This window comes from Vombatus ursinus, unplaced genomic scaffold (assembly GCF_900497805.2).
Source record: "Vombatus ursinus unplaced genomic scaffold, bare-nosed wombat genome assembly UNPS02014816.1, whole genome shotgun sequence".
Taxonomy (NCBI): Eukaryota; Metazoa; Chordata; class Mammalia; order Diprotodontia; family Vombatidae; genus Vombatus; species Vombatus ursinus.
In genome coordinates, this window is record NW_020954594.1 from 12,322,002 (window position 1) to 12,341,447 (window position 19,446).

The window sequence follows — 19,446 nt, forward strand, 5'->3', positions numbered from 1 at the left end:
TGTGGCAGTAGATTTGCTAGGACTTGACAACTGATGGAATGTTTCAGATGGGATAGAAGAGGGAATATAAGATGATTCTGAAATTTTGAACTAGAGTTAAATGAAAGATGGCAGGTAGCAACACCATCACCCTTGCCCTGGACTCAAAATAAAAAAATGATGAATTTATTTTACTGTATCTTGAATTGAAAGCAATTGGGAACACATTTAGTTACAGATATTTAAAAGGAACTGGGAGCCTGGAACAAAGATAGAAATGAGAAGAGAGAGCACATACATATATACATGAATATACTTGTGAATATATGCATGTATGCTTATATTTATATATATACATAGACACATATGGATAATATATGCATATGTATAAATACATAAAACTAGTATGTAGAATTATAAAAATAGGATACTATATAACTGAGCATATATAAATATAATATATTCAAATGTACACTTGCATATTTATGTATAGATGTGTAGATTGCGTATCTGCATGTGTATATACACATACATAGAGGCAGCAAGGTAGTACAGTAGATAGACTAGGGGACCTGGATTCAGGAAGACCTGAGTACTGATCTGGACTTCAACACTTACTAGCTGTATGATCCTAGAGTCACTTAACTTCTGTTTGCTTCAGTTTCCTAATTTGTAAAATGGGGAAAATAATAGCACCTACCTCACAGGGTTGTTGTTAGAATCAAATGAAATAACATTTGTAAAGTGTTTAGCACAGTGTCTGGCAAATTGTTTCAGTCATGTCTGACTCTTTGTGACCCCATTTAGGGTTTTCTTGGCAAAGACACTAGTGGTTTGCCATTTCCTTCTCCAACTCATTTTACAAATGAAGAACTGAGGCAATCAGGTTAAGTGACTTGCCCAGGGTCACACAGCTAGTAAGTATCAGAGGCCAGACTTGAACTCATGAAGATGAATCTTCCTTGATTCCAAGCCCAGGCTCTATCCACTGTGCCACTTAGATGCCCCTGGCAGATAGTAGCCTGGCAAATAGTAGACGCTAAAAAAACTTTGAATTCTCCCACATACAAAGATATGCACACACATACATACACATATATTATCTGTATGTATTTGAGTGCCTGCATACAAATCAATGCATTATATATACATACACTGCATCTTCATGGTATGTCTCTTCATAATATTTTGACCACAGTCACATCCATGCCTGAAAAATGTAAAACTGGAGTGGCATTCTTTTCAAAAAAACGTCTGGCTTTTCCTCTGAAAGAAATAGAGTTGTCTTCTTAAACAACTTGGAAAATACACATGTGTGTTTTGTGTGTGTGCATACATATATGTGTGCATATCTATATATGGATTGGATTAGGTGACTTCTAAGGTCCCTTGCAAGGAATCATCAATTCTATGTGGATGACTTCCATCTTCCAAAGTAAAAGTGGGAGATAAGGTCATGGAATATTTGGGAACAATTTCTACAGAGACAATGATTCCTAGGATTAGAAAATTAGAGCTAGCAGGATCCTTAGAGGTCATCAACTCCAGTCTCATAATTTTATAGACAAGGAACTGAACCCCACTGGAGATTTTGTGGCTTGGTCAGAGTAATACACCTTTTGTGTGTTTGAAGAAGGATTTGAATCTACCTCCTGATTTTGAGCAGCTGGGTGGTACAGTGATAGAGTGATGAACCTGAAGTCAGGAAGATTCCTCTTCCTGAGTTCAAATCTGGTCTCAGTACTTACTAGCTGTATGACCCTAGGGTTTGCCTCAGTTTCCTCATCTGTAAAATGAGCAAAATGAGAAAAAAATGGTAAAACCACTCTAGTATCTTTGCCAAGAAAACCCCAAATGGGGTCACAAAGAGTCAGACATGACTGAAAATGACTGAATGACAACTCCCTAATTTGAAGTCCAATGCTCTATCTACAAGCAATCTACAATTGCTTCTCCTTTTGAGGCCCATGAGATGGATGAGGTCACCAAAAGAGAAAGTAGAGAGAGAAAAGAAAGAAAGGTTCGTGGTGGAATCTTGGGGAACTCAGAGAAACATTATGAATCAAAAAGCAGTAATTAGATGAGTATGAGGAGATCCAGGAGAGTATACTAAGATGAGAAAATGAATCAAGGAAAAAACAAATAAGTATAAGGACCATGAATCAAGCAATAAAAATTTAGAACAGACAGAAAAAGAAGAGAATGGGGAAAAGAAAAGCTTTTAAAAAAAAAAGCACAGAAAATGAAATAAAAAGCACCTTTAACAAACAAAAGTAGTTGAAGGGGAGGGAAGTAAGAATAATTTTACTTAATTATACAACAGAATAAAAGAGAAGAATTTGATAACTAGATAAAAGAAGAAAAAATTGGATAACCAAAATTATAAAACTAGGGAAAAGGAGAGACAAATTAGGAGGGCTTGAAGGTGAAGGGAAGAAAGCATGTAAGAATAGATAGATTAAGCAAAAATAGCTGACAAAACAAAATATCATATTTAAAGAAGATGAGGAATAAAAAATCCTCATTCAAAGAAAAACAGAGAAAATGAGGAGTATAAACTTAACTCAGGACTTCAAATGTAAATGGATTAAACAATTCAACAAAATGAAAGAATGAGAGATTGAATGGGACAACAAAACCCAATAATTACAAGAAACCTAGTGTAAGTGTTATGAAATATTCAGAATAAAAAAGGGGTTGGAGGTCGAAACAAAATTTAATTCACATGAGATGAATAAAAAAAAGAGGTGTTGTAATCATGGTATCAGACAAAGCAAAAATAAAAATACTGCAACACAGAGATAAAGAATAAAACTACATTTTACTGGGGGGGAAAACATAGACAAAGAATCAGTAACAATATTAAACTTAAGAGGGCAGCTAGGTGGTGCAGTGGATAGAGCACCAGAGCTGGAATCAGGAGGACCTGAATTCAAATGTGACCTCAGACACATGATATTCACTAGTTGTGTGATCCTGGGCAAATCACTTAACCCTGATTGCCTCACTCCCCTAACATATATACATATACATATACATACATACATACATACATATATATACATATATATATACACACACACACATATATATCTTATATCTCCAAATCCTGGATAATCAAATTATATGATAATTAAATTACATAGAGGAAAAATTAACTGAATAATAAGATATAGACACAGCTACAACAATAGCAGGATATTTTAATGTTCCTCTGTCAGTTTTGGAGAACTCCACCAGAAATATAAACAAAATGGGAGAAAAAATAGAATTCAATAATTTCTGGAGAAATTAGAGTTAAAATTATATATTCTCTTCTAAATGGAAAGGCTAAAGAATATACATTTTTTCAGGACCATATGGAACTTTTATAAAAATTGACCATGTATTATGGGATAGAGATATTATGAATAAATGTAATGAGACAGAAAAAGTAAAGATATCATTTATAGATAATAATGCCACAAAAAATAATAATGAATTCAGAGCTTACAACAAAAGACTTTTGCTCAAATGTAGACTTGACAATAATATTCTAAATATTAAGTTGGTCAAAGAGCAAGGACTGTGAACAGTTAATAATGATATTAAGGAAAAAAAATTCTGAAATAATATACCAAAATTTCTAGGCTGCAGCTACAGCAATACAGTTGGAAAAAAATGTATCCTAAAAATACACATTAACAAAATAGAAAAGGTGAGGATTATTTAACTGAATATGCATTTAAAAGTTTAAAAGCCAACAGATAAGGAAATGTAAAATAAGTACAAAAGAGAAGATACTGAAAATCATAGAAGAAATAGATAAATTCAAAACCTAAAGGCAAGCAAAATTAAACTTTGTTCATTGCATATGTGTATTTATGTATGTATATACATTTTAAAGACCAAGAAAATTGATAAAGCTCTAGCTAACCTGATTGAAAAGAAAAGAAAAAAAATCAACAAAACAGAAAATGAACAAGTTGAAATTACATCTAAACCAGAAGAAATAAAAAGAATGATCACAATCTATTGTGTACAGTTATATAATAACAAAACTGGGAACATACAAAGGTCTAAAATAATAACTTCTACATTTAAAAGGTCCAACCTAACAGAAAAACAAGTAGATATGTTAATTAAACTGATCACAGAAAAGAAAATAGAACTAGATATAAGAGAACTATCAAAGGGGATTGTGGGGATGAGGTACTCCTTGTCCTGATGTATTCCCTGGAGAATTCTTCCAAACCTTTAAGAACAATTAGTACTAATACTCCATAAACTATTCTCAAAAAATAAAAAAGAAAGCATTTTATCAGAATTCTTTCATGAAACAAATATAGTCCTAATTCCTAAAGCAGGTAATGGTAATGCAGAGAAGGAGAACCATAGACCAATATCATTAATGAATATCAATTTAAAATTTTTAAATAACATTCTTTCAAGCAGACTAGAGTGACTGATCTAAAAATCATTCATTATGACTAAATTATATTTATGTCAAGCAGGTAGAATGGTTCAACATTAAGAATACCATCAATATAATTAATCACATTAAAAAAATACTATCTCAAACCACATGGTTATTACAATAGAAGGATAATAATCTTAGGCACAGTATAATACTCATTTATGCTGAAAACTCTATGAAGTATAGCCACAAAGGGGCTTTTTTAATATCATTAAAAATCTATCTAAAATCAAAATAAAGCAGCATAGGCAATGAAGACACATTAGAGGCTATCCTCAATAAATATATAAGATAAACAAGAATACCCTCTTTCCTGCTGTTATTCTAGAAATTCTAGCAATAGCCATAAGTCAGGAATAAGAATTTAAAGGAGTAAAGATAGGAAAAGGGAAGCTAAAACTATCCTTTTTTTTTGATGAATGAAGGATGATTTATGTGAAAAATCCTACAGAATCAGTAAGTATTGAGCAAAAATTGACTTCATTACTAGCTTCAGCAAAGTAAGTTGCAATCTACAAAATAAAGCCATTAGTCAAGAGCATTTCAATAAAATAATAACCAAATTCAAGAAGCAATAACAAAAAGGAGAATCCCATTCAAAATAATGACCAAACGCATAAAATATTTGGATCTCAATCTACCACAAAGCACAGAAAATACTTGTATAAGATCTATTACAAAGAACTTCTTTGAGAAATAAAGAATTTAAATAGCTGGATAGTTGGAGAAATATTCAGTATTTGTTACTGGACTATGCCAACATAATAAAAATACTTCAAAATTAATTAACAGTTTTAATAGTATGCCATTGAAATTGCTAAAGGGGTCCTGCATATTTCAATAAAATAATAAAATTAATTAAAAAAAACAAAGAACTAGGATACAAAGGGAAATAATGAAAAATTGGTTGGAATGAAATTAAACTATGTTATAAAGTAGCAACTATCAAAACTATTTGGTATTGGTTAAAAACATAAAGAAGTAGACAATGGGATAAACTAGGCAAGGGAGAATAAGAAACAAAAGAACTCAAAAACCTATTGTGCAATAAAGCTCAGAACATAAATTACTTAGGAAAGAGCTCCCTATTTAATTAAAAAATAAAAAACAAAACCAAAACTCCTGAGCAAAAATAGATAAAAATTTGGCAGAAATTAGACATAGATCAATATTTAACTACATATTCCCAAATGTATATGTATAATCTAAACAAATTATATAGATGATTATAAAAGATAATATTACTAATTTTGTTACATGAAATTGAAAAGCTTCTGCACAAAGTTAATACAACTGGTTAAAAATGGAAGTGTTCCAATAGAAAAAAAAATTTGGTATCAAATTTCTTAAATAAAAGTTTGATAGCCAAGATATATAGGCAACTAATAGACACTGTTGTTCAGTCATTTCAGTTGTTTCCAACTTTTTGTGACCACATTTGAGGTTTTCTTGGCAAAGATACTTGAGTGGTTTGTCATTTCCTTCTCCAATTCATTTTATAGATGAGCAACTGAGGCCAAAAGAGTAAAAGTGACTTGCCCAGGGTCCCACAGCTAATAAATGTCTGGGGCCAGAATTGAACTCAGTAAGATGAGTCTTACTGACTTCATGCCCAGAAGTCTATCCATTGTACCACCTAGCTGCCTCAACTAACAGACATACACAGAAACAAACACATAGACATAGACATTGACATGTGTGTATATGTTTGTGTATACAATAGTCATTCCCTAATAGATAAGTGGCTAAAGAATATGAATAGTTTTTTAATCAACTATTAATAATCATATAAAAGAATTATCCAAATCCCTAGTAATAAGATGCATTAAAATAAAAAAAAATTAAAATAACCCTGTTTTCACTTCATACTCAGCAAATTGGCAAAGATGCAAAAGATGACAATAGTCAATATTAGAAGTAATTAAGGAAGATGTGCATAGTAGTGCATTGTTGGTGGAGCTGTGAATCAGGATAAATATTTTGGAAAGCAATTTCAAATAAAGTGACTTAAAAGGTCCATATTCTTTGACCTAAAGATTCTACTGCTAGGATATAGCCCAGTGTTGTCATTCACAAGAAGAAAACACTTATATTCACCAAAATATTTATGATAGCACTTTTTTGTAGCAACATAGAACTGGACAACTATTGATAGGAAATAGTAGATAACTATTGATTAGGGAATGGCTAAACAAATTGTGTAATATGAGTGCAGTACATGGGATGTAAGAAATAAGGAATATGATTAAAGTAGAGAAGCATGGAAAAACTTGGCATGAACTGATTCAGAAAGAAGTAGCAAAGCTAATAAAACAATATAGAAAATACACACAACAATGTAAATGGAAAGAACCACAATCACAAGACAATTAAAAGTGAACATTGCAAAATTACCAAGAATAGAAATGATCACAAAGAAAAGATATGATAAGATATCTTTACTGCATTTATTTGTAGGGGTTGGAATATTGCATATGCTGGTAAGTTCTTATTTGTGAGAAAAATGAATCCCTTGAAATGGCTTTATTATTCAAATTAGCATCGTATATTTCCATTGGGCTGGAGCCAATTACCTTATTTTACATAATTATAACTTCAAATAGTACAAATTTGAATGTATGTCATCACTTCCTGGAATTAATTATTCACACTAATCAGGACCTTATTATATTTTCAGACTTTTTTGTATATTTATTGGTTTTACTGATTTTTCCTTTTTCTCTGTTTCTTTTCTTTAAATATTTTTATATGCAATCACTTTATGGAATAGGGAAGTGGAAAGGAACTGTGAGAATTTTGGCAATACAAAAAAAACAATAAAATTTTATTTTTAAAGAAGTCATTGGTGACTTGAGAGGACACTTTAAAAAGAGCAGTAGAATCACTAATTAAATTACATTATAAGGAGTTTAAGAGTAAAGAGGAAATGGAGGCAATGAGTGTAATCTACTCTTTCTTGGAATTTGGCAGGGAAAGGGATATTAAGATAACTTGAAGTGATAATAGGTCAAGGGAAGGCTTTTGTTTTTATTTTGTTTTAAAAGCTAGTGGAAACCCATGTCTCTAGGTATCTGGGATGGCATCAGCAGAAAAGGGAAGATTTCAAATGTGAAATAAAGACTATATTGCAACCTTCTGAAGAATTGAATGAATCAGATCTAAGGGAAAAGTTAGAGGGCTTAGCCTTGTAAAGGGGGTGGACTACCTCATTCTGAGGCTAGCTGTACAGCATAAGAACTGGGGTTAAGTGCAGATAGAGAGGAAAGGTTTTACAGTAGGCATTGAAGTAATCTGCTCAGAAAGAGGTTTCTGGAGTCAAGTTGGAGACATGATAGAGGAGTTTCAGAGGTAAATGAAAAGATTGCATCTGTGAGAGCCCAATTGAGGTTGGCTAACATGAATTTCTTGTGGACTCATTACTAATGACTTTTGTAACTTTCTTCAGCAGTATGCAATGGCTCAGATGTAGAAATAGGAGTGATTTACATTTGAGGGCTAGCAGAACAAAGCCAGATGGACAAAAGATAGGAAAATCCAAATTTTAGGCCATTGCATAGCTGAATTAGTTGAATAGAGATAGTATATGTAAAATGCTTTGAAAAATATAAGGCATTATATTTATAAAAGCTGTTATTCTTGTTGTTATTGTCATTGCTATATTTGTTGTTTTCTTGAGAGGCAGTAGGAAAACGGATAGCAAGTTGTCCTTCAAGCCAAGAAAATCTGTGTTATTGTGATGTTTCTGATACATGGCAGCTCTGTGACCCTGAGTAAGTTTCTTAATGTCTCTTAGGCAACTAAAATAACAATATGTAGTGAAGGTGCCAATCTACATAGGGTTTGCAAATTTACTCACCTAGAAAACTTCTACACCAAAGAAATCACACTCCCTATGTTCACTCCCTATCTCATCATCATCATCATCATCAGTAGTAGTAGTAGTAGCAGCAGTAGCAGTAGTAGCAGTAATTGTAGTAGTAGTAGTAGTAGTAGTAGTAGTAGTAGTAGTACTAGTACTAGTAGTAGTAGTAGTGGGAGTGATGCTGGTAGTAGTAGTAGTAGAAATAGTAGTAACCTTTAAAAGTATTATTATATTATTATTATTTCCAGACCGTGAAAGGAGGAAACAGAGGCTAGAAGAGGGCAGGATAAAAAGCAGGGATTGCAAGAGTTGAGGTTTTAATAAGGGAAAAGATCAGGTTTAGGAGGATTGAGGCAATAGGAGAGAAGAAGGGACAGAGAGAATGTTATGGGAAGGGAGTTTCAGAATTTAAGACCTTAGAGATAGAATAATTTGAGGAGACAGCGAGATTTGCAGTGTGATTTTCTCTGAATTGAACTTTGTATAAGTTCATTCTCTCTCTCTCTCTCTCCACATACCTTGATTTATTATACTTAATTTTTGTAAGAAAGGGTTCAGTTTGGGGGGGATAGGGTAAGGAAGGGTAGTTATGGAAAATGACCCATCATTCATACATACACACACACACACACACACACACATAACACACACATAGTTATCCCTTCCACATAATGACTTTCCCTGTCACTGTTTTGATATATGGTGAGTTGGCATAAGAAATTAAATGGGAATTTTGGGGGAGTTTTGCAGAAGCCACAGATAACAAGCAAAGGCCAGCAGATGACACAGAAAAAGTTTAGAAACTCAGAAATACATTAAATATATTGATAGTATTATATAACATCAATATATTTTATCTTTTAATATCATAAATATACCCAAATTTTATGTTACTGTAAACACCCTATGAAAGAAAAAGAAAAAAATAGCCTTCTTCTCTGATACAAATGTAGGGCTAAAAAAATTTTACCAAATTTTCCAGACCACAGGGGCACCATACCCCTAACTCCAGGAATATGGAAGGAATAACTGTATATAATATACACATACATACTCATACATACGCATATAATATATGTATACACATGCTTATTTATATACACATTTATATGTGCATATATACGCATATATATTTGTATGCATAAATACATACACACATATAGTGCTGTTTTGTTTTGTCATGTGTAAGTTATGTGAGTTTCCATAGGTCTGTCTAGATGTGATTCATAGGAAGGCAATAATAGACATCTCTAACATCCCTTCCCCTTACCTTTCTCCAAGAGAGACTTCGTTTCCTTCCAGGAGGTAAAGCAGGAGGTTGGGTTCAGAAGCTGGCCACTGTGCTCTCCTCAGAGAGAAGGAACACCAAATTTGAAATATATCTCTTGCTCCATAAAATATTTAAGGGGGAGGAGGGAAATTCGATTTTCCTCTATCAGTCATCAGCTGTTCCTTAGATGAAAGTTTGTGAGGTAGAAGTTTCTGAGGTGAAATGTCTTAAAGCCTAGTCTGCTTCCAGACAGAGCTGCCCCAAGGTCTGCTGTTTGTTGATTTAGTGGAGTAGACCTGGAGGTGTCTTGTCCTTTCTGAGGTTCTCGAAAGGGTTTAAGGGAAGCAATTTTTAGGTTTGAGCTAACCTCTTGATTGCAATCAAGGTATACCCCAAGCTCTATATCCAAGGCTTGACAACCTTTCCCACCAAATGCCAATTGCATAATGAATACACATACCAAATAGCAAAGTAATCCATTTATCCAAGTTGATAGCCCAACAGAAATCAGAGAAAGTATACATAGGAGAATATGTATCAAACAATATGCAGTGTAAATGAACTCTCAGATTGGAAATGAGATACTAAATTCAACCAGGAGAGAGGGTCTCAGATCTCACCCAAGGGGAAATTCCCCAAAGTCTCTGATGCAGCAAGCTAGGAATAGGGGCATGATAGAGACTGACTACTTCTCTATATGTTGACTTCTTCAAAGAGTTTTTCTTGTCTCTTCAATGACTTGAAGAGAGCTTGTAATCATTCATCTTTTCTCTTAAAGCTGGAAGCCAGAAGAGCTTGCATGTCCCTTCTCTCCTACTTCTACCAACTCTGCCCCTCATGCAAGTATGGGATATTGAGTAATTAATCTTTCCCAATGAGGAGGGAGCCCTATGTAAGTGGTCTTTTGAGCCAAGGGTTATATGGTCTTATTTAGATGGATAGACAGACAGACAGATAGATTGAGATATATAACATGTAATAAAATTTTTAAAAGGGGGGGTCCTATTTTACAAAATAGCTAGAAAGTAACCTATTTCTCCCCAAGACAGCCCATTTCATTCTGGGACATCAAACTCAGATCTGGTTTGACCTCTGGGATGAAGCAGAACAAGTTTAGCTTTTCTATGTCGCTGAAGCAGAGAAGAACGACAACAAAAATGTTCTTGCTCCTGGGGGTACCACACTCACCAGGTTGTGCTTGCTCTTTGTTCTCACAGCCACAGATTGTCCTTCCAGTCGGAGCCACAAGACCCGACTTCTAGAAACAGGGCGGGGGAGGAGGGAAATTCGATTTTCCTCTATCAGTCATCAGCTGTTCCTTAGATGAAAGTTTGTGAGGTAGAAGTTTCTGAGGTGAAATGTCTTAAAGCCTAGTCTGCTTCCAGACAGAGCTGCCCCAAGGTCTGCTGTTTGTTGATTTAGTGGAGTAGACCTGGAGGTGTCTTGTCCTTTCTGAGGTTCTCGAAAGTTGTCTTAGGAAAACAACTGCTTTACCCCTTCATTTTTGTTGTTTTTCTTGGTGATTCTCTGTCTGTTTGTGGAGGGTATCTAGAGAGCCTGGAAATTTCTGACCTACTCCACCATCTACCTAGAATGCCCCCGGGGCCTTGTCTATTTTAATGGCCCCTTTTAAATCCTGTTGGCAATAATGAGCCCTGAAGGTTTCTGAGCAGGGGTGTGACATGATTAGATCTATGTCACAGTAAGATTGTTTTGGAAATAGTATGGAGGATGTATGAAAGAGGAAAGAGATGAAATGAGCATGAAATGATCATAATAGCCCAGGTGAGAAATTATTTGGATTTGAACTAGAGCAGAAGGTAATAAGAAAGGAGAGGAATGTCAGAGATGATGTGGAGGCAGGATTGACAAGACATCAACAAATTGAAAATGAGGGGTGAGATAGAGGAGGAATCAAGAATGACTGAAGTTATCAACTTGATTGATGTTATTTTCTGTAAAAAAAAATTAATTAAAATAAATTGCATCTTGGATATTGACTCAAAATAATTAAACTTGCACAGTATATCGTCAACACTATTTATAATTAATAGCACCATGAATTTTCACACTAAAGTCCTCAGATACTTTATTGTAGAGTGGAAGAGACCCAGAGTTCTGCTTGGATTTGCAAGAAGAGAACAAGCTCTGATAGATGAAATCAATCTAGAAAAACTTCAGGTATGTGCCTGGGGGACACCTGTCACCTTAACACCAGCCTTTTTTAAATTCAGAGAGGTTATGTCAGAAGGTAGGCCAACAGATAATGAATTTTTCACCAACAGCAATTCAGAAAGAACATTTTACTTAAGGGACATCTGGGTATTTCACACTTTTTTCAGTGTAGCGAGGACTCATATCAATAAAATCTTAGATATTTGATGCATTGAAGTAAGCATTGTGGCAATGATGCTTCTGATTGTGATGAAAAAATTAAATCCCACAGATATTCATTAAGTACCTACTATGTACAAGTTGTCATGAATACAAAGAAAATAAAACCAAAAACAATCCTTGCTAGAAGAACTTACATGTCAACATGTAAACACATATATACAAGATAACTTCCGGAGGGAGAGACAACTGAACACGAGGGTATCAGGAAAGACTTTGTGTTAGAGGTGACACCTGATATGTGACTTGAAGGTAAATAAAGATTCTCAAAAGAGCATGTACTGTTCCATACTTGGAAAATAAGGCTGTCCATAGGTATGAAGGCAAGAGACAGCATGCAATGAAACGATGGCTGTAAAGTGTATGTGTGTATGGATGGATGGATAGATGGGTATATATACACATGTATAATTTACACATATATACATACATAAAGTATATATTTTACACATGATCTAAAGGATATATTATATAAAATATGTGTGTATACATGTGAGTATATATGTATACACATACACACATGTATGTTGTTCCTTTGTTCAGTCATGTCTATCTCTCTTCATGACCCTGTGGACCATAGCACACCAATACTATCCATGTGGTTTTCTTGGCAAAGATAATGGAATAGTTTTCCATTTTCTTTTCCAGTATATGTGCATATATACATGTATATATGCATATATGTGTATATATATCCTTAGTACTTAATATATATTAAATATCAAATGTACATGTACTTAATGATAATTATATATGGTGTAAATACACATGAATGTATATACATGTGTATATATGATATACACATGTATATATGTCATATATGTACTTAAGTGCATATCCATATCTACATATATAGTATATAATATACAATAAGTGTATGTATATATTTGTATGTATATATGCACACATACATATATGTGTGTGTGTGTGTGTGTGTGTGTGTGTGTGTGTGTGTGTATTTTTCAACCTTAGTATGAGGTCAGGACTTGGTTTTATTACCTCTTTCCACCTAAGATATACCTAAAACGTTCTATTTTTTCATTCCTCCCTACTCCTGCTCTGCCCCAGGGCTCTGCAAATAACAACTCAGAATCAATCAAAGCTCATCCTGTTCTTCCCTTTCTCCCCCCCTCACCAATCTCCAATCTCTCAGCCTTTCTCAAAGTATTCTCCGCCCTAGGCTTTCCATTTTGCTATGGACACCCTCTGTATATTCAAATTGGTTTTTGGGTTCCTGAATCCAGTGAATAAAGGGTTTTCACAAAGAGAAATTCCATTTAGGGGTCTGGATTAAACTCATGTTTCAATATTTTTAATTGAGTCAGATTTTCAAAGCATATTCCTTTCAACATGTGATAGAATCATTAGTAAATATAGATTTAGGACTGCTGTGGAAAGTTAGGCTAAATTACCTATCACAGTACAGCAAGCTTGAAGAACCCCTCTAAATGAAAGCCTTTAAACCTGACTACAATTCTGACATGAGCTAATGATGCTGTTATCACCTGATAATGCATTTCTAGGTGAGCTAAGTTGTCCAAAGGCCATTGTTTCCTGTGGTGATGATGGCCTTCAGTAGCACAGCCCAATGGGCAGTCTTGAGAGAAATTGGCCTACACTTAGAAAGAGAACTGCAATTAATGTGTACTGTTGCTGAAAGGCAGAGAAAATCTCAGGGCTCAACATTTGCCTGAAAGCCATTTTTCCTTCTGCTCTATAAAGCCTTAAACCAAATTGTTCCTTTTGAAAACCCAGAATCAGGAATTAAACCCTGAGAAACCTAGTCAAAGAGAGAAAGTAGGAAACAGATATAGGTTATGTCATCCTGGGTCTCTCCCACCTGCTCATCGACTGGGAAACACATGCTTATTTGTCTTTACCACTGCCCAAACTCTGCTTCATCTTCTATTTTTCTTGGCTGCCTTGTTTTGCCATCTTCTCACTGGGTTTTGTATGACTGTTGCTGGAATTCTGATGGCTCTCATTTTATGTCCAAACAGTTCTAGTTTCCCCTCACCATATGGTCATCCTGATGTTACCATTTGCCTCAATCATCTTTTTTGTAGCTGCTTGAACATCTTAATTGATCTCATGAGCTATGTTAGGGATTTATAACGGGCATCTGTGTAATTCATCTCATACACATGTCCTGAATCTTTTTTTTTTCTTATTGGATGTGTATTTCTTATGAACACATACATATTCCCTGAACTAGATTTCACCTTGGTGATAACATAAATTAGCTTTTGTATATTACAAGCTCCTGTACTTTAGCAAGGTCCAGGTAGGTACTTATGCTCCATCATTGACTAATGTCATACCCTTCTAGTTCTCTGACTTATTGAAAGCCTTTTAATAAAGAAAAGAAAATAAGCGAGGGAGGACTTACGTTGTGTATTATAAGTTCTCAGGAAGGAGACTAAATAAGGAATTCTTATGTAATTATATAAAGAGGTTGAACAGGTGAGTCTACACTGCCCCCCCACCCTGTGTTTAAGAATATGAACTATTTTGAGTATTATTTTGTATTCTGACTCAGAGTTGAAAGGTTTGACAATTGGGGATGATGCAACAAATCCTGAGGGCTCCCTTGGTTCCTCAGATTGCAGTAGGGGTACGGGGAGGACACTGAAAATCTCTGTCACTGTCTCTCTATGTTTCTGTCACTTTCTCTGTGTTTCCTTCCTTCCTTCCTTCCTTCCTTCCTTCCTTCCTTCCTGCTTTCCTTCATTCCTTCCTTTTCCCTTCCTTCCTCCCTCCCTTCCTTGTTTCCTTCCTTTCTTCCTTTTTCCCTTTCTTCCTTCCTTTTTTTCTTCTTTCCTTTCTCTGCAGGGAGTGCTATCATATTCAGCTCAGGTTTTACTCACGCCTATAAAATCTGAAGTAAAGAAGGCAGAAATAGGACTATAGAAGGAATGGTTAGTTTGTAACATTTCCCCATGAACGACTTTTATGGCCAAGATGGTGGGTGCATGCTAATTTATAAATTTATTCATCTAGCACATATATGATTATTTCTTGCAAGTTTGGTCAGGAAAGTCCTACCTTGATGACTTACTATAGCATAAATGAGACACTGGACTATGATAAACTATGCTAGCAGGGGCACAAAGCTCTGACAGACCCTGCAACCTGGAGGGGTTTGAGTGAAGTCCCAGGGATAGACTTTATTACTATTTTCTGAAGCCTTACCTAGCCAAGTATAGAACAGCTCATCATCAAGTTGGCTGAAAAGGAATGACATTTTTTTGGCCCAAGCAACTCACAAAGTTTGGGCCAAAAATTGCTAGCTATTACAAAATTGGGAAGCTTTAGGAGGAACAATGGATGGATGAAAAGTATCTATTAAGGACTTACTATGTACCAACTACTGCACTGTGCCAAGAATACAAACACAAAAGAATGAGACAATCTCTGCTTTCATGGAGCCTGCAGTCCTAGTGAGTGTTTCCATTTGGAAAGTCACAAGGATGGTCAGTGGAGCAGTAGAAGACTTAGGTGACTCACCCTTTACAGAAACAATGGAAATATCAGTTTGATTGTGGTTCCAAGAGGAAGTGAGGATGAGGGTGAGAGCAACATGCATGAGAGAGTCAAGTTGGGTGGAGTATGGGGGAAGGCTAGATATAGACATACGTTATATATCATTTTGTATTCATCCACCCACCAATCAAGACAATTTGGGACCAAAACAGGAATTTCAAAGTCAAGTTCCAAAGTCTCCTCAGCCCTCTGGAATTATACCATTATCAGCAATAATAATACATTATATTACAGATTAAATAGGTTATCAGGGATAAACTTCCATGATAAGGTCATTTCTGATTAACATGCTATAAAGCTGTGGGCTTCCAATGAGGAAGAAGAAAGCGCACTGTGGCTAATAGAAAGCCTGCTTTATAAAAGAAGAAATTGTTTCATTAAAAAAAAGAAAATGTACCTCTACTAACTAACTAGTGTCTGCCACAGAATTAATGCTTGTTGTTTGGTCAGGTTAATGTGACCCACTTTTTATGTGAATATATGTGGGGAGGGAGATGGAATAACACTGGGAGAAGGAGACTAGAGAATGGGGAGGAAAGTGTTGAGGTACACCAACCTCAGGTGCTGCAGCTGCTTACCTATTCAGGAGTTAAGAGACTAGCTGCTGCTTTAATATTTAGGATGAAAGTTATCAGTCTATGGAGTTGGTCTTCTCTTCCTAACTATCCTTCTCTACCTGAACTGAGAAGAAGCTGATTCCGCAGCTTAGTTTGATCAATAGTTGTTTCTCATTTCTGTTTAAATGGCTTGAATTGCTTTGCCTGGTGGTAATCTGATCAATCCAACTGCCATTCATGTGTGTGTTGCCTTACTTGCAAACAAGGGGTTACAGAGAGCAGGACCAGTATTTAAAGTTTGGTATAAAAAGATACAAAAAGGACAAGATATGAGCCCTAGTCCAAAAGAAGTAGGCTTTCTCCTGCATGGGGTCCAAGTCAAGTTAAGGAAGAGAATACTTACTTTTATTTTTGATTTAAAAAAAATTAGTAATTTTTCATTTTATTTTGTTTTGGATAGACTTACCAGAAGGCAGAATTAAACTGAATTCAAAATTTTCCTTTTTTCCTACTAAGGTATGCATGAGTCAGAGCACCATTTTTTTTTCTTTCTGTCTGTTACTGAGTAACCACATGTCCAGAAAGAGACAAGGAATTCTTATCCAAAATGACCAAGTGCTGAGACATCCTATTAGTCAACTGGAAAGCAAGAAAGTCAATGTTAGCATGCTCCATCACATGTTCCAACCTCCAATATTTTCTGTCTTCAACAAATCAGCTAGGATGCACTTGGATACTTCCCGTATCCCAAATCCTGGCATTTTAGGAGGATTCATGAGTGCCCCTTTCAAATAGTCCCTTATTGCCTTCCAGTGAAGAGTGAAGAGTTCAAGTGGCCAAATTCTTAAGCTGTTCCCCCAAATTAACAGTCTTTAGTGACTGGAGGTAACAAATACCTCGAAATAAAAAAAAAAAAAAGCCCAAAAAACATTTTATATAGCATTTCAAGGGCTGCACTGATGTAATGGAGAGAGAGTTGGTCCTAGATCCAGGAAGACCTAGACCAGAGGTGGGGAACCTGCAGCCTCGAGGCCACTTGTCGCCTTCTAAGTCCTTGGGTGTAGCCTTTTGACTGAGTCCAAGTTTTACAGAACAGATTCTTTCATTAAGGGGATTTGTTCTGTGAAGTTTGGATTCAATCATAGGGCCGTACTTGAGGACCTAGAGAGCCACATGTGGCTTCAAGGCTGCAGGTTCCCTTGGCTGTGTGCTGCTAGGGTTAAGTCATTTATTATTTCAACATCTCAGGCAACTCTCTCATTATAATTTACAAAGATGGTACCTATTTGCTTTAGTAGAGGGATTTTCCTCCTTTGCCTCTAATCACAGCACTAGTCTCTATCTCAATCTCATCAGAGATTACTGCCTATTTAGTACTTTAAAAAGGCCCTACCTACCTAATCAATAGGAAAAAAAAAAGAAAAAATGGAATAAAATAAGAAACTGAAGGGGGAAAATGGAAAAAAGAAAAAAAAAAAGTAAACTTCCTGTCTCAGAAGGAAACTCTAGTACCAAATAAGCATCCTAAATAAATGGGACTCTCTTCACTAGTATTAGTGACCTGGGTTTGACTGGAAGTCACCTCATCAATTTCAGGTAAAAAGTAACCTATCATGGAATAAAATGTCAACACATATTCCCTGAATGCATAGGATGATCCAATTAGAGGTTCTGACAAACCTCTCTAGATATCTTTTCAAGATCCAATCATACTAAAATTTCAATAGGGATGACATAGTATTGGCCTTGGAGCCAGGAGGACCTGAGTTCAAATCCAGTCGCTGACACTTACTAGCTTTGTAACCCTGGGCAAGTCACTTAACCCTGTTCGCCCTAGTCTCCTCATTTGTAAAATGAGCTGGTGAAGGAAATGGCAAACCACACCAGTACCTTTGCCAACAAGTGGGGTCATGAAGACTCAGACACAACTGAACAACAACAACAAAGCTAAAATATACAAAGGGTGATGCCACTAGAGAGCCAGACCGAAAATAAATGAATAAATAAAATACTTCTGGGTCCTGGCACTTCAATGAATCCCTGCCAATGCATAGTGCAAGCCAAATGGAGCTTCATACTCCCTAATGACTGGACAAACAGGCTCCGTTCAAAGTAAAATAAAGCTTGATGAGCTTCAAACTGATATGGAGACCTCAAAGGGAATTAAGCACCTGGAATTGATTGGAATCAACCCTGAAAATCTCTCACAATTAACATGAAGAAAACATTGATGGGCCCAAGTGCATCAATGCCCTCAAAGAAGGGACCATTTGCTCTGGATCTAGGTGCACTGTTCAACTATCCAGACAAAAAGAGTCAAACATATGGGAGGGCCACATGCAACCAACTGAGTCCTGAACCCATATTAAAATGTAATAGGAAAATATTTAACAAGATAAATAAACCAAATACAACAAAACATAGATAATTTAACATTTTAAAACTAAGTCACTATGCAGCCTACAGAGATTCTTGTTTCAAATTGACAGCCCCCATTTTTATTTGAGTTTGACACCACTGGTCCAGACCATGTTCAGTCCTGAGGGGGCCTAACATCTAATGAAAGGGCTTAGGTAGCCTCTTTCTCATACTCTTTGGTACATTCTACTTCCTCTTAGACACTAGGGACAAGTTGCTTAAAAATTGGATTTTTGGCTTATGTCTAGGTATCCATAAACAGGGAAATAAAAAAGTCTTTATTGTACAATGTAAATCACATAAAGAACAGGTATTTATTCCCTACTCACAAAAGAAACGCTGAAGCACAAAAGACTCTCACATGTGTACATTCACACAACTTAAACAAAATGGGATCCAGCAACTTAAATTGTAGGAAGCTTGCTCTTCAGAGCTCATCAAGACATAAAGCAGTATCTGGGGTTGCTGATTAGGCATTTCTCATTTTGTCTAGATTCTATACTATCTAAACAATTCTGATATGTGTCTACTGTTAAATCTAACTAGACAGGCTAATCCTCATGCAGGTAATTTCCTTCTCTGATGCAAAAGCTTGCTTGGCCACCTGCCAGCTCCTTTCATTGGTCCCAATACCTCCATATTGTAGCAAATCTATCAATCAACAAGTATTTATTAAGCACTTACTATAACAGCAACTGTCTTAGCTTCTATGGATAGGAAGACTAAAATGAAACATTCCCTTCTCTTTGAAAATACAAAGCATAAAATGTTCATATACACAATCACAAATACATGTCACACTTACAATTAATATTAGAATTTGAGAAATGGTCATGAATTCATTTTGTAATTACTTATTTAATGCCATATATATATATGCACATAAATATTATATATATATGTACATATATACCTCTCTCTTCTCTCTCTACATACACACACACACACACACACACACATATACATA